We start from the raw sequence: 15,789 nt of genomic DNA on the forward strand, positions 1-15,789 counted from the left end.
AATGGTGTAACATAATATAACAATTCTAGCTGTAATAAAATTAAAGATTGCACATCGTTAAAGAAACTTAGCATTCTTCCCTCCTATATTCCTTATAGCTGTTGTCAATACCTAGGAAATGTGAAATATAATGCCCACAAAAATAACTCAACATGCTCTCATTAAACAGAGAGAGAACGCTTAAAGTGGAATATAAAGCGCATTTGATTTAATGTTGCTATCAACGTGGACCATTGCTAAGATATTAGATATTTCTCCTTTGTGATTGCTCACACTTTCCCAAATGAAGTTCTGTATCTTTTATGACAGTTCTCATTTTTAACATTTGTAATTATTGATCTCAAGGGGGGCAGCCAATACTGAAAATTCAAGTCCCCACTAATAAACCAGGTGCAGTACAGCAGCTGCAATGAAAGTCTTTCCCTAATATTGCCCCAGTGGTAACCTCAAACATGACCTGAGAGATTTTCCCTCATAATTAAAAGAAATAATTTACTGTATCTTTTATTCTGAGTCCAAAGGATTCCTTAAATCCAGAGTGCCAGTCATGCCAATCTAGAAATAGCAAATTGGTGACATTTCAGTTTGCATGGGATAATGCTGAGGGCAGCATATTATGATATTCTAAATCTAACGATAACCCTTTATTACTTGTGTAGCAATTTTCATTTGTGTGTTTAAAGCACTTTATAAATGTTAATAAGTGAAGCTTTGCAATACCCCTGTTGTATGTTGTCCATTTTATAGGTAGGTAAACTTTTTAAAATATGCTTGACTCCCTTTTACACATGGGTAAACTGAGACACCAGGAGATTAAAAGTCTTGCTCAAGATCACACAGTGCTTACAGCAGAAGCCACTTTTTTCATAAACAAAATTGTCTACTAGACTTTCTCATCAGGTATAGAGATGTTGCCATTAAACTCTTTATTAGCAGTTAGAGTTGCTGTGATATTTCTCTATCCTTAGTACAGGAAAAACTACCAATAGCAACGTAATGTTATTAGAGAAAAAGGCAAAACTGTAAAATATTTAATAGCAACCAAGCTACTTACTTTTATGGCCAAGCTAAACAAGCAAATGTGATAGCCCAATAAAAGGAGACAGAGTTTCATATTGTTTTGAACCTCAGCCATGGATAGATACTCTCCCTTGATCTACAGTGATTACATCCTGAAACCTTCCCCTGTAGATTCCTGATCAGGAGTTTGGAACAATCAAAGAATGAATTGTCCCTACAGAATACATCCCAGGTTTTACACTGAACCACACAGTGCAGACGTGATCAATGAAGCTCCTACTAATATAACTCATTACTGAGTTTCAGTATTTTGATTTAAAGAGCTCACAGACAGCCAGGCCACAGTGGTAACGCATGACAATTTCTGCATTACATATGGATTAAATAATAGGCAAACAAGAAAAAATGTGGCTATAATTCAATCCTGGGGTTCTAGTGATGTCATAAACCATGAGAGTGTAGTTTGAGTTATTTATGTAGTCACTGGAACCCTAAGGTGGAATTGTAACTGGGGACAGGTAAACCAGTGCATAAACTGGAGCTGAGCAGAAACTTCACCTAGAATTCAAACCATTATTTTGTTACAGTATGAAAAGGTTTGATTAACTTTCCCCTTCTCCTCTTTTCAGTGCATCTCTGCACTTCCTAATTTTGTGATGCACAGGAAACAGAAGTGCCAAGACATCAAAGGAGTAGTTCTTGTGGTATTTAATTATGAGATTTAACTATGGGATATGGTAAATTCTCCATGATTTGAAGTCTTTAAGGATGAGTTCTAATAAAGCACCTACGGGTGCTGACTTGTAGTGCGAATTGAATGCCTAGCTCCTTCTGAAAATCCCTCTCTAAATCTAAATCAAGTTGGTAGGCTGAATGTAGCAATTACTCTATAGCCTGTGTTATGCAAGATGTCAGACTAGATGATCATAATGCTCCCTTTTGGCCTTAACATCTATTAATCTTTGACTTTCCAATCTACCCAAAGATGCTTGGAAATAGTTTAAAAAATCTGCCTAGAATGTTTGTTCTCACAAGGTGTCTAGACCGCATAGAATCAAATAAATTTGTGAAAGCTTTGAAACACTATTGGAATGTAACCCACACACCTCTTGGGTGTGGTGTCCTGTCCCATCTATGGCACCGAGACCACTTAAAGAGAGAGATAAAATAAGCTCGCTTTACAGCCATCACTAACAGCGAGTTGGCTTTTCACTTGTGGTAGAGACTCATGCACTAAGCTCCAGAGGTCCGTGGTTCGATTCTGCCCGCCGACAACCGGCATCTGTTAGCATTACAGGAACATTCCAAATCTTCTCTTAGCATTTTTAGGAGTAATTTATTGTTAGTGAATTGTGACAAATTGTCAGTACCAGGATGATGGTCTTGTATTTATCCATCAATCTGGTGCAATTCATCATAGGCAGCCATAATGCAAGCACATTGTCCAAACCATGTGCCTCCAACCTGTTCTTCTTAAAAGATTACTCTTTAAAAGTAGTTCAGGCTTCAAGTCATTAATTCCTTGGCTTCTAAACTACCCCATCCAAATGGGGTGCCACTTAGTGCTCACTGTGTCATAGTTTTTGTGATGTGGACATTTGTCTGCTCGTAATTGTACTTTGGCCACCGACTCAGCTTGTGAGCCCTAGGAGGTTTGTCTGATCATCAGTGGCCACAGGAATTCAAAGTGTGTTTTATTTACTTGAATAGATAAAAATATATCTGCCTATTTTACTTCAGTGCCACTGTTAATGTGGAGTCAAATCAAAATTTAAAGAGGTCTCTGCAGCTGAGCAGCAGCAGCAGAAGCTCATATGAAGTAGTTTGTGGATAAGTTGCATTTATGCATCTTTGCATCTCAAGAAGTGTTGTTCAGCTCCTTCTTTGAGGATTGCATGGATGTAAATGAGATCACAGGCCTTTGAGTTTAAATAGGACACATCCAAGTCAAATATGCCACCGAAGACTTTATCTCCAGGAGATGGGAAAGTTCAATTTCCAAACCCCTCCCTGAATCATGTGACAGTGCGCAATTCTAAAGGCCACTGCAGCCTTGCATTTGGAATCATTGTCTGATGGTTCAAATCTGTGATTTCAAAAGGGTGCAATTTACTCAGTTGCCTCTCCTCTCCAAAATCATTTTTGATGACATTTTGGAAAATGAAGCGAGAAAAAAAAATATTGTTATTCCTTTCAACTTCTTTTTATTACCCCTCTTGCCTTAGGGAAAACATAAAGGCAGAATAAAAGTAAATAGTAAAAGTAAATGAATAAAAGTAAATTCATTTCATGTGCTATTGTAAATGAAGAACTGAGGAGGGAGACTGAAAATTAATTATAGAATACCAATTGAAAATAGATGGCCTGCTCATAAATTAACCAGAAAAGATCAGGCCAGGTAATAACTGACCCTTTCCCACTTTCTTTTGTCCCCCATCATAGAAGTCAGCTCCAGCTAGGTGGGGAATGCAAGCAAGCACTGTGCTAATGTAGTCTCACCAATGTATAAAACCGCATTGTGTAAGCTCCACAAAGCACATGGGGAAGGGTGGAGATGAAGGCTGTATAATTCCTTGCCACTGGCCAGCGGAGGTGAGCTGGCATGCTGAGGAGAAGAGTCGAACACTGGAGCCTTTCCGAGTACTGCGGCGCTATCTCTGTAACATGTGTTTCCTCCCCAGGGGAATTCTGGCTGAGTTAGGCACAATTCCTCCATGGACCCCCTACAATGCAGCCAGTGGCTTTACGATACAGTATGTGCTGTAATCAGTCAGTTCAGACGCCAATCTGGTGTTTGCTTTCATTTAGGAGTTGGCATAGGATGCCTTGTGTAAACTGGCCAAGGCAAATCAATTACTGCAAGGTAGTGCCTTGAGCACTTGAGTAGAGGAAGAATTAAGTTAGTGATGGCAATTCAAGTACTCTATCCTATCTGGTGCTACACAGTTTGACTGGTAATTTCATAATATAGGAACATAATTAAATATCCTTGAAATGATGGCAAAAATTAGTTCTGCCATACGTTAAGGAAAATAATATGATGAATATACTTTTGTACTCGTTCTTGTATCGTGAGATTCTCTGAAACCTCAGATTATGATGGATAAATTAATCTGGATCAAGGATAAGAGCTAAATTTTCCTGTCTATGGATTATTTTTCTATTCTAGGAGTGACTAGAGAGATTTGCTTCTGAGGGAAAGCTTACTTTCATCAAATCCAGTGCAGGATTTTCTCAGCAATGAACTCCTGCCTTGAATTACAAGCCTTGCACAAATAGCACTTTTGTTTTTAGAAATGTAGAAATTATTTTGAAGTCACTGGGTTCGGACCGGGGGGGGAGCGGGGGAAGGAAGGGAAAACAAAACTGTTTCACAAAATAATGGTTTTCGGATTTCTACTGATGGAGTTTTCCTCTGAGTCCGAGTTTGGCTTTGACAAAGATTGAGGGTTCTTTTTATATGCTACTGTGCCACCAGTGATTGCTGTTTTGGGACTGCTCTAGACAGATTCCTTGTTATGATTTATTTTGTCTCCATAGGTGGACAGGGTGAGTGTACCGCTTGTATCTTTCAAGCAACATGCTCACTTGAATAACTAGTAAAAATGATGTGCATGTTTCAGTCCCTGAATTCTCTCAGGAATTCTGACTTCAGATTCAAGTCTTCATAGCAGTTCATTTCTAAAGGACTGATCTATCTATTTCTAGTTCTGCCTCAAATTCTTTCTGTTTGGGCAGATAAATTATTGTTTTAATGGAAGGAAGGGTTGGTTTCACTTCACAGTCTCAAGCAAGCTTGTTTCCAAAAGCACATTTCTCTCTTTTTCCATACACTTGCAGCATAGCTCAGAATTCCCCACTTGCATTAGTCCACACCTGACCATCATTCTATGATACTGCTGGCACCGCATGCCAAACAGCTAGCCTTCTAAATGCCTCTCAACTGTTTGCAGACTTAATATCCATTTTCCTTTGAAATGTGTAAAAATAACCAAACTATTGGTCAAAGAGAAAGTTTTTAAAATACTCTCCAAAATTGTGTAGAATTATTTTTAAGTTAAAACTATAGCTTTGTTTTCTTAGTTCCACAACTGTTAAAAAAACAGTTCAAGATTGTTAAAGAAGAAAGAGAGAGAAAGAGAGAGCTTTGCCGATGAGAGGGAAATTTGTATTCCAAATATGGTGAAGCCACAATATTAAGGCCAATAAGTAAAGAGAGACTTATTTATGTGGATAAACAATCTGATCTCTGTTGGAACAGATCACCTATTACTTCCTTTCTAATTTAGACAATCCCTTCCTGATTAACTGCTTCTAAAGCTGTAGGTCCCTATAAGGGTGTTGTGAATCTTGCAGGAAACATAATTTGACAACTCTTGATTCAGTACATGCTAAATTTTAATTGAATGGGAATTTTAGGCTTCCATCAGTTAAGGATTTTCTGCCTGGTTTCTCTCATGGAACTCAGAATAGCTTTATGTCCACACCCAAAAATCAGGACTCCCATGTTATGGAGCACGTAACTTCATAGTCAAGCTTATAGTATATGTTTATTTATGTGTGTACATATTGCTAAGCAACTGCATCCTATAGATCTAGCATTCTGTTGCTTGCTTTCAGCACTTCATGCATTAATTTGTCACTTTCATCTCAGAAGTTTAGGTATATTTATCTTAGATGACTGTGTCTGGAAATCATTTCAGGATGTGCATAAAGTGGAATAGAAAAGAGTGACTGTTACCGCTTCTATGTGCTTTATGTGCATGTAAGAGACTGATGGCATATGTCTGAAACACCCCACCCTGCCAACAGGTGTTAATCCTGCTAGGGAATGTGGAGTGAGATCTGCTGATTCAATGAGGCGTGTGGTTTATACCCACATCGAGCTATAAGGGAGATGGCAGAGACTCTCTAGAAGTTCTAGAGCAGCGGTTCTCAAACTGTGCGTTGGGACCCCATTTTAATGGGGTCGCCAGGGCTGGCTTAGACTTGCTGGGGCCCGAGGCCAGAGCCTAAGCCTGAGTCCCACTGCTCGGAGCCGAAGCCTGAGAGCTTCAGCCCTGGGCAGCGAGGCTCAGGTTACAGGCCCCCCTGCCTGGGGCTGCAGCCCTTCAGCTTTGGCTTTGGCCTCCTCACCCAGGGTGGTGGGGCTTAGGCTTTGCCCCCCCCCCACCTGGGGCGGCGGGGCTCAGGCAGGGTCAGGCTTCAGTCCCCTCTCCTAGGGTCATATAGTAATGTTTGTTCTCAGAAGGGAATGGCAGTGCAATGAAGTTTGAAAACTCCTGTTCTAGAGTGAGGGCTGAGCAACCCCAAGGAAGGAACTCAGATAGCAGACAGGCTTCATGAGAAGCCTTGAGCCTAACTTTATGGCATTGTTAATTTCTTGGTTAATAAATCCCAAGATATGGGAGAGTTTTCCATTCAATAAAGTATACAACGTTTGTTTTAGAGCTAGCTGGAAAAAGAACTTTCTCATATCCCACTATCAAGGCTGCTGTTTCTTTTAGGCTTATTCAAGTTATTCTTGGAATATTATTTGGTTCCTTGATTAAACTGATTCTTAATATGTTGTAAAAATATTATTAATAACCTAGAGAAAAAGAGGCTTAGGGACACTTAGAGGGCTGTACTTCAACTCAGCATCTCAGTTTATACATACTGAAATCTCACTTGTTTGCTGGAATCTGTCCACACAAAGCTTCAGTTTATCTTGTATTCTTTGTTTTAGCCAGATGTACAAAAGTATAAGGGGGTCATTAAAACAAGTGTTTAGGCCACAGTATTTTCTTGGCCTCACTGTAGTTGTTTATGTGCCCAAAACAATCATTAGCTGCATCTGTTGAATGACAATATGTCATTTGCAGCCTTGAAAAATTGTTTGATTTGAGTTTTAATAGAATTGGAAGGAAGAAAAAACAGAAGGACTTTACTTTTCCATATCTTGGGCTAGTGTCAGGTCAGAGTTCAATGGTCATGATGACAAAAGTGATCAAGCTGAGTACTCCCAGAGCACAGGAACTTTTATTGTGCCCTCTTGCTGCTCAGAGTAGAAGGAAGGTAGATAGGGTCTTTATGCCTCTCCCACTGACGCAAGGCTGAGACCAAATGAACCCTCAATAGGACTACCGTGCACAAGTGTGCTTCCAATAAAACTATTTGCTAAAAATGACATACACCTTTTGAGGTTTTAAAGCGTTAAGATATATTTGTTTTTCCCAGTGGTTGGTTTTTCTAATCTGCTTTGTAAATTGGCTTCCTTTTCTTTTATCAGTTGTGAATAATGGATAAAGAAAATTCAGAGGACATATCCTAGGACATGTCTATATTGTGTATTTTCAAAATTCTCACACACTCTGTCATGTCAAGAAATCAGGTAGATAAGACTCTAGTCATTAAACACTTAGTCAGGAAGATAACTGCGCTACACTAAAGTGGGATGTGTCAGGTTCCCCAAAAAAGTCTTATCAACATCTAAGCAGCTTCATTCTGAAAATTCTCAGGTCCCCTCTCAACAGCAGAGAGGAATCCAATTTTGTGATTATCACTGCTGCTTCTGCACTTCCTGCTCTGCCCATCCTGCATATGAGTAATGCTGTTCCTGACATAGTCTGAAGGTTTCAAGTCATACTTATCAGAAGACTATGTAATGATCATGGATTATGTTTCAGATTCAAGCCACTTTTTCAAAGCTTGGAGACCAGGAACACCATTCAAAAGTATAGTTATCACTAAGGCTGTTCAATAAAGTGAAGGGCATAGATTTATGATATGAACCAGTTATAGCATTTATTTATGCACACATATAAACACAGCAGTAAGCACACTCCTCTTGTGTGAAATCCATTCCTCTGCATAGAGCCTGATTAATACGAGTGGAATCCACCAGGATGGTGAAAATCCATTCCTCCTACACAGAGCCAATGGGAGTGGCTGAAGTTGCTGTCCCTCCATGGTAGTTGCAGGGGGTGCTGGCCTTTTCCCATTATGGAATTCTGCACCAGCCTATTCAGGGCCATCATGAAGATCCTACTGCTGTGTACAGATGCCCCTGTATAGCTGTTCCACCTGTTTTCTTTGCACGGTCCTTTAGTGGGGTTTAAAGGGCGTGGAGGATCTTTTATTGAGTGAATTTTGCTCTTAGTGCCCAGACAATATTTACAATAATAACTGAATTACAATGTTACAACAAAACAGAACTTTACAGTGTAGCTGAGGTTGTCGTCTTTGTTACTTACCTAGTACAATGGACCCTGCTCTTAGACTGGGGTTAGTAGGCACTGCCATAATGCAAATGCAAAACACAAGGATAATAGTTCTTAAACAATATTATTACACGTGAACAAGAATGAAAACAAGGATCCTACAAACAATTGCACGCATGCAGGTAGTGCCATTATAGCACGTAGAGTGCATTTCACCATCATGGAGCGCTCAATGGGACCACTCACATACGTAGAGTTACTCAAGTTGCAAAATATTTGCAGGATCAGAGGCTAAGTTTCATCTTCAGTTTCTCCTATGTAACGGCAGCATAGCTTAAGCTAAGGGTTGAATTGGTTGTGAGTGCATCACCAACTATTAGGAAATAATATTTATTTCAATAGAGAGACAAGGTGGGTGAGGTAATATCTTTTATTGGACCAACTTTTGTTGGTGAGAGAAAGAAGCTATTGAGCTTCAAGCTTGTCTCTCCCACCAACAGAAGTTGGTCAAAACAAGATATTACCTCACCCACCTAGTCTCTCTAACATCCTGGGGTTGGCACAGCTACACACCACTGCATACTTTGATTTTTAAGCAACCTTTTTCTTCAGTTAATACTATTGCACTCTGAAAGGGATACCCACCTTGTTAAGACTGAACTGATCACAGCTGGCAATAATGCACTGGTATAAGAAAGAACAAAATAAATTCCAAGATTACTAGAGAACATCTTTCAACAGTGGAATAAATTGAATGACAGCAATAATATTAGGGATTATTTATTCTTTACAGATATCCCTGACCCTGCTATTCCAGAATTCAACTAATTAGATAGAAGGGAAAAAGTAAACATATTCACTAACTGTGAAGATGAAACCTACAGGTTTTTATATAGAAAATGTCCACCCAACTTCATATGAAACACATGATTAATTTGTTTTATTTTTCCAGCTGTGAGATGATATCTTTAAAGCCCCTTGCTCATCCAATTTGGACAAATCTCCTGATATTTTAATTGTGGAAGAGCTGGAATAAAGTAAGGTTCTTTCAGTGCTCATCTGGTGTAAATCAATATAAATCTGTTGGCGTTAACGGAGATGCATATTTACATCAGATGAAGATCTGGACCTACAAGATTCCCTAACTGCATATTTCTAATATTCCCACTCACTGTAACATCTGGGAACCAATTATGAACCTTTTTACACTTTAATAAAAAGAAATGGCTGCTGTTTAGAAGGAGAAAAAGTCTAGACATTGGTTAGAATAATAGGGATTACACTTTAGATTTTCAGTTAAAATGCCATTAAAAAGCATTATTCTGTTAATTCAGATCTAAGCATGCAAGTTGCAAGCTTCTGAAGGAGAGATAATTACTGGAGACTAGTGAAAAACACCTAAATTCTGTTTTAATTTTCATACACAGAGCAGATGTTTTGACAGATGGATGGACTTTATTTTTGTAACTGTCCGGGAAAAGTCTGCATAACACAGCCTAATCAGTGTTACATATCTGTAGTGTTTGTTTTTTAATCATTCTGCATTTGGCTCCTATGCTTTTGCTTGTAGACATTTTCTTTGTAATTTATTTTTTCAGGCTAATGTCTCTCTGCATAGTCCCTTCTATCAATTTGATACACAAATATTGGAAACCTCTTAAAATAAATGTAAATGTTTTGTTAGTGAGACAGACATATTGATCCTAAGGTGGAGGCGGCTCTGCTGGAACAGTTAATTAACACTTTATCTCCTCTTCAGGGTAGTTCCCCTGCTCTTTTTAAAGTATACATGCATATTTGGATGGAGGAGGAGTGACAAATTAGGGACTCTAACAAGGTGTATTGAGCCTACCAGGCTGTGGATCTGGCCCTTAACACATTTGAGAATTTAATGCCTTCTCACTTTATAATGAAGATCTGCAGATGAGCTAGAGTATTTGTCTGCAAGAGGGGTGTCACTGGCCCTTCTCTTACTCTGGGACAGATCCTCAGCTGATGTAAATTGTCATAGCTACTTTGACTTCAATGATGGACAGCAATATACTCCAGCTGAGGATCTTCGAGCAAATGTATGTAGCAACTTAATTTCCATTGACTTTAGTGGGAGCAGGATTGGGCAAATGATGAAAATATAGGACATGAGCACAGGAGAGGGAACCAAGAACTCCAGAGATCTAATACACTGAATCACTCTGTGGTTTATACAGTCACTTACGTGTTGTGCCTCATGTCTATATAAACTCTCATGCCTCAGGGGATAAACCATCCTCCAATGTGATGGGGACTAAGAAGAAACTTCCCCATTTGGCCTACTATTCCATAACTGCCTTGTGCAATTTTTTCCGGGACCCTTCCTGTCAAGTATCTGATCGTGGCCATTTTTAAGGACAGAAGACTGGTCTAGAGGTCTGATTCAGTGTGGCAATTTCAATGTTCCCCACATTTAATATAAGTTAATGATGCTTTCTTGCCTCACAGGGGTTTTGTGATGCTAATATAATTAATGTTAGTAAAGCACTGGTAGGCTGAAACATGCTACGTAGTAGTAGTAGATTAAAAATAATTTGAACAAATCTACCTTGCTCTCACACACATGCAAAAGTTTGTGATACCCAGTTCCAAAGCAACCAAATGTTAAATGGCCTCTTTCCATTATTCCTTTTGAAAAGGAAGAGTATTGAAAGTGCCCTGATGCAAAAATGTCCATTTTTTTAAAATCTTGACGTTTCTGTAAAAATATAATATAGTCAAAATAACGTAAGTCAAAACCCAAGATAAATGAACAATGAGGCTAAAAGTAATGCACATGCAGCATTTAAAATTCTCTGACAATTTGCACATTAAAGTTTCTGGCTCTTGGTTACTTCCTGTTAATTTTGTTCCTGATGCTCCTGTAGATATAGTCTCCCATCTTCTATATTTAACTGACATACTATATTTCTTGTGTTATCTTTGTTTTGCTTCCAGTGTCTTACACTTTGAGCTCATGTACTTAAATACTCCACTCTGCTGGTATTGTCCTTCACATTAACAATATCCTGCTGGCCGGAGGGCATGACAACAATATGTCCTGCTGCCAAGTGGGACAAGCCCAGTTTGAGACAGACTAAGTCATTCCAGGCCTTGAGCCAGGAAGGCGGGATGGATGCTTTGTAGTGAAATTGACACATACAGTCACCAACTTCAAGAAGAAGGGTTATGTGCCAGGTTTCACAGTTAGAGGTATGTGAATGCCAGCATGCCAGCCTCATTAGGAAGGGATAGAAAAGTAGAACTCTAGTAAAACTGGTGGAGCCTTTAAGGCCTGAACAGACTGACAACCATATACTTTGGCCCAGAGCCTCAAAGGTAAGTACCTTTAAGGCTCTCAGCCTTTGTACTTAGATGGAAACTTTCATCTAAGACTCTCCATTTGCCTTATAAACATTAATTAATTAAGCTTTATGGTATCTGTGAGATAGGTAATTATTGTCATCCCTGTTTGATAGACACAGAGAGGTTAAGTAGGTTGTCCAAAGTCACATATAGCAAACCAGTGGCAGAACCCAGCAGTCTGAACTGAGAGCTTGTCTATACTAGCACTTAATTTGATGTAAGTTACGTTGCTCAGAGGTGTAAAAAAGCCACCCCTCTGAGTGACATAAGTTACATTGACTTAAAGCGATGTCCACACTGGCGCTAGGTCATCGGGAGATTCTCTTCCACCACCATAGCTTCTGCCTCTCATTGAGGTGGAATAATTATGCCAGTGGGAGAGCGCTCCCGTAGGCATAGCACATCTTCACCAGACGCGCTATAGCAGAGTGGCTTCACATAGTGTAGACTAGTCCTGAACCCAGCACCCTGAACACGGATCTAACCAATACACACCCACACCTTCCATTATTGTAGTAGATTCCTTGGTGTCAACATGTGTTGAGATGTTGAGCCTGCCGGAATTCATATGAAGTGCTGCAAACTGTTACATTACAGACTCTTGTTTCCCCTAAACCCACAAAGGTAGGAAAAGTCAAGAGGTCACTTTGAAAAACCAGATCGCCATTCCATAATGCACAGGTAATACTGGTGACACAACAGTGCCACACATTGCATTGCAACAGTGCAGAGCCTGATTCCACTCCCATTGGAATTATTATTATTATTTTATTTATTAATCATCATCATCACTGTAGAACCTAGGAGTTTCCATCATGGACCAGGACCCCATTTGTGCACTGTACAAACGTGGAACAAAAAGAGCTCTAAAGAGTGTACAGTTTAAGAAATGAAGGAGCATCTTGCCGTTGTCTTAAGTGCAAGCAGGATTGACCTGGTGATTGACAGAGCAGGAAACTTCACTATGAACTTATTCACTAGATGAGAGCTTAAATCAGAATCATAACTTTATTTTTATGTCATTTATTGTGGTCTAATATCCTCCTTTATTTATTTTTTAAATTTGTCTAAAATGTATAAAGAAATCTAATCTGTTAGGGAGGTGTATGAGAATTTACTCTTACAGATTTTAATGGATACTTTATGCAGCTGTAAAACACAGAGAAGCTATATTAGTCGTTTTAGCTAGACTAGAAATTTTAAATGTTATATAAATATATTTATTATAGTCAAAGGTTTATAGCTGTAAGTATCTCCCTCCTAGTGTTTAATTAGCTCTTGTATTTCTCCGACATCTATGGTTAAAATCTGTTCCACTGGGAATCAAGGAAGAATTAAAAGTTGGAGAGACGAAGCTAAATTCTGCTTTCAGATATGGTTGTGTAAATCTGAAGCACCTCTGTTGATATTAGTGAAGTTACACTGCTATAAATCCAGAGTAATTGAGAGCCGACTATGGCATATAAAGACATGGAAAGAGTTCAGTTCTGCTCTCATTTCCACAGGTTTAATTTGGACTAACTGCGCTGAAGTCAATGGAATTATTCCTGATTTCCACCCATGTAAATGAGAGCAGAATCTGACTTATTGGGCTTTGGATCTAGCCCTCAATGCATTTAGCAATTTCATACCTTCTCACTCTATGCTGGAGATAATCAGATAAGCACTATTTGTCTGTTCATGTTTAGCGTGTGAGTACATATGGGCCAGATACTCAGCTGGTATAAATCAATGTAGCTACATTAATTTCAATATAGCTGCACTGATTTAAACTAGCTGAGGATCAGCCCATATACTGTGAAAATTGCTAAACTGAATGGTATGTGTTTGTTTGCCCTTAGCTCCTAATGTATTGTGGACTGTGTTTACCTGACTTTTCTTAAAAAGCTTGAAAACTTGTTAAAAGAAAAGGAGTACTTGTGGCACCTTAGAGACTAACCAATTTATTTGAGCATAAGCTTTCGTGAGCTACAGCTCACTTCATCGGATGCATACTGTAGAAAGTGTAGAAGATCTTTTTATACACACAAAGCATGAAAAAATACCTCCCCCCACCCCACTCTCCTGCTGGTAAACTTGTTTTAAATCATTACAAGCCCAGTCCTGTGCATTGCTGAGTGATGTTACAGTGAAGTTGAATTTGGCCTAGGATGTTTGCAAGTGAGCAAAATCAGCATCCTTTTGATTTTGCAAATCTTATCAGTCAGTTTTAGATTTTACATGGCCAAATCAAGCGTACTTCATAGCTTGGTCCATTTAGCCAAACCTCAGAATACATAGCTTCAGCTTTTGTGCATCTTTAGTATTGCATGTGTTGGCGTTATGCTGTGTCAATACTCAGGCACTTTCAAGAGAGGTTTTCCCTTCTTTCTTTTATGCAACATTAAAAATAAAAATTGAGAGAATCAAGGAATAATATTCTACATCTAAATGAAACTACAACCATTTAGTCTATTTAATCATTTAACCCCTATCACTGTGGCACCGAATGGGAGTCTATGTGTCTATGTAAAACCATATATGTCTCTGTGTGTGTGTGTGTTTGTATATCTGTCTGTCTATAATGTCTTTGTGTTTTTATTAAGAGAGGTCAAGCTAAAAAATATTAAGAGAGAACACTTGTGAAACATACATCTCCAGTCTTTCAATTTCCTGCTGGATTCTCTTAACTACCTCTGTGTTTTCTCTTCCATCTCAGTTGGAAGGATAACTTGTGTATTTGTCTGGTCAGCACTGGAGCCAAGGATGTTGTAAGACTCTGCATGTGTGTCTCCTGGGATGTTATTTTTAATACAATGTCAGTATATTTTATGCAAATACACATAAGCAAAACAAAACAAAAAAAATCTGAAGAACAATGTCAGGTGTATCTTACATTTTAATACATCAGGGTGCCATTACTGTTCTATCCCTGTTGAATTTTTTATAGCTGGCCTGTATGGTGACCTATAACAGATCTTGGAGTTGTATTCTCACCTGCTCTCGCAGAGCCATGGTTTGTGCTTGAGAGTCTTTTTCATTCTCTCATCACAAACAAGTCATAGGGACTGATGCTACAATCCGATGAAGTCAATGGGAGTTCTATGCAGGTAGTGATTTAAGCATTGGGCCACTATTTCCTGATCCTGCAAGCTATTCACATGAGTGGAAACTGCACCTGCATGGAGACCCACTAAAGTTAATGGGTCTCCATGCGGTAATATCTCATGAATCAATTTGCAGGACTAAGAACATAATCTCTACCTGTTCCCAGTGGGCAATAGAACTTCACTGTTTCTCATTTGTTCCCACTCTGACATTTGTATTGTTTGCTGTTGATTGCAATTTTTCCTCCACAAGTAAAGGTAAATTAGATTTTAAGAACACTATTTAGCAGGAAACACTGTTAATTTAGGTCTCAAATTCTAGATCTTGTTCAAAAGGTGTATTCAACCAAATAGCAATAAAAATATTTCCATTCATTTTGTAAAAATTAACATTCAGTGAAAAAAGTTTCTATGTTGTTTGGATTTAAATGTTTCTCTGCAGTGTGCAATCCAGGCTTTGCAGCTTGATGTCAGAGCACAAGATATCAGAAAGTGACATTGACATATTCATTTTCATGGCTCAAATGGAAGGAAATGCAAAAAAGTAAATAAATAGATACCATGTACTATTGATGAGCAGATTAGATTTTAAAATTTCTTTCCTTTTTAATAGCATAAGGTATCATTAGCAAAACAGGTAAATACTTTTTAATTAAAGATAAATAGAATTGATGACAGTTTGTTATTTACTTAAAGTATAAAATTTAAGGCCTGAGTCCTGCAAAGACTTGTGAACATGCTTAACTTTATGTACTGTGAGTAGTCCAACTAACTTTGCAGTGAGTAAAGTTAATCATGTGCATAAGTCTTTGCAGAATTAAGACCTAAGTGACTTACAGTAAAGTTGAGGCAGCGGAGGTTATGAATTGCAGGTAGTATGCATATTATTATTTTAAATGTTATATCAGTGATTTATTTGGTATCTGTTCATCCCATCTGCCCATCTTTTATGAAAATTTTAGTTGATTAAATACAGGAAGGCATTTCTCTTAATTATTTTATTCTGGGCAGCCATGTTTCTATACATGAGATTTGTTTTGCAAATGGAAAAATAACCTATATCACAAAGGCAGAGACTACCTCAAACAGAAAGAAGGGAAATTGTC

General features: G+C 38.5%; 1 protein-coding gene across 4 annotated transcripts in view; it reads left to right on the top strand.

The window, feature by feature from the left end:
* SEMA3A (semaphorin 3A) overlaps positions 1-15,789 on the top strand; it is a 289,750-nt gene that overhangs the window by 152,684 nt on the left and 121,277 nt on the right. The window contains exon 1 of one of the 4 annotated variants that reach the window (XM_073328647.1): positions 1,688-1,724. The exons of the other annotated variants lie outside the window; for them this stretch is intronic. The gene's annotated coding sequence lies outside the window, so the exon portion shown is untranslated. Of the gene's footprint in view, positions 1-1,687; positions 1,725-15,789 lie in introns of those variants that run through there. 4 annotated transcript variants of the gene reach the window in all.

This window comes from Lepidochelys kempii, chromosome 1 (genome assembly GCF_965140265.1).
Source record: "Lepidochelys kempii isolate rLepKem1 chromosome 1, rLepKem1.hap2, whole genome shotgun sequence".
Lineage (NCBI taxonomy): Eukaryota > Metazoa > Chordata > Testudines > Cheloniidae > Lepidochelys > Lepidochelys kempii.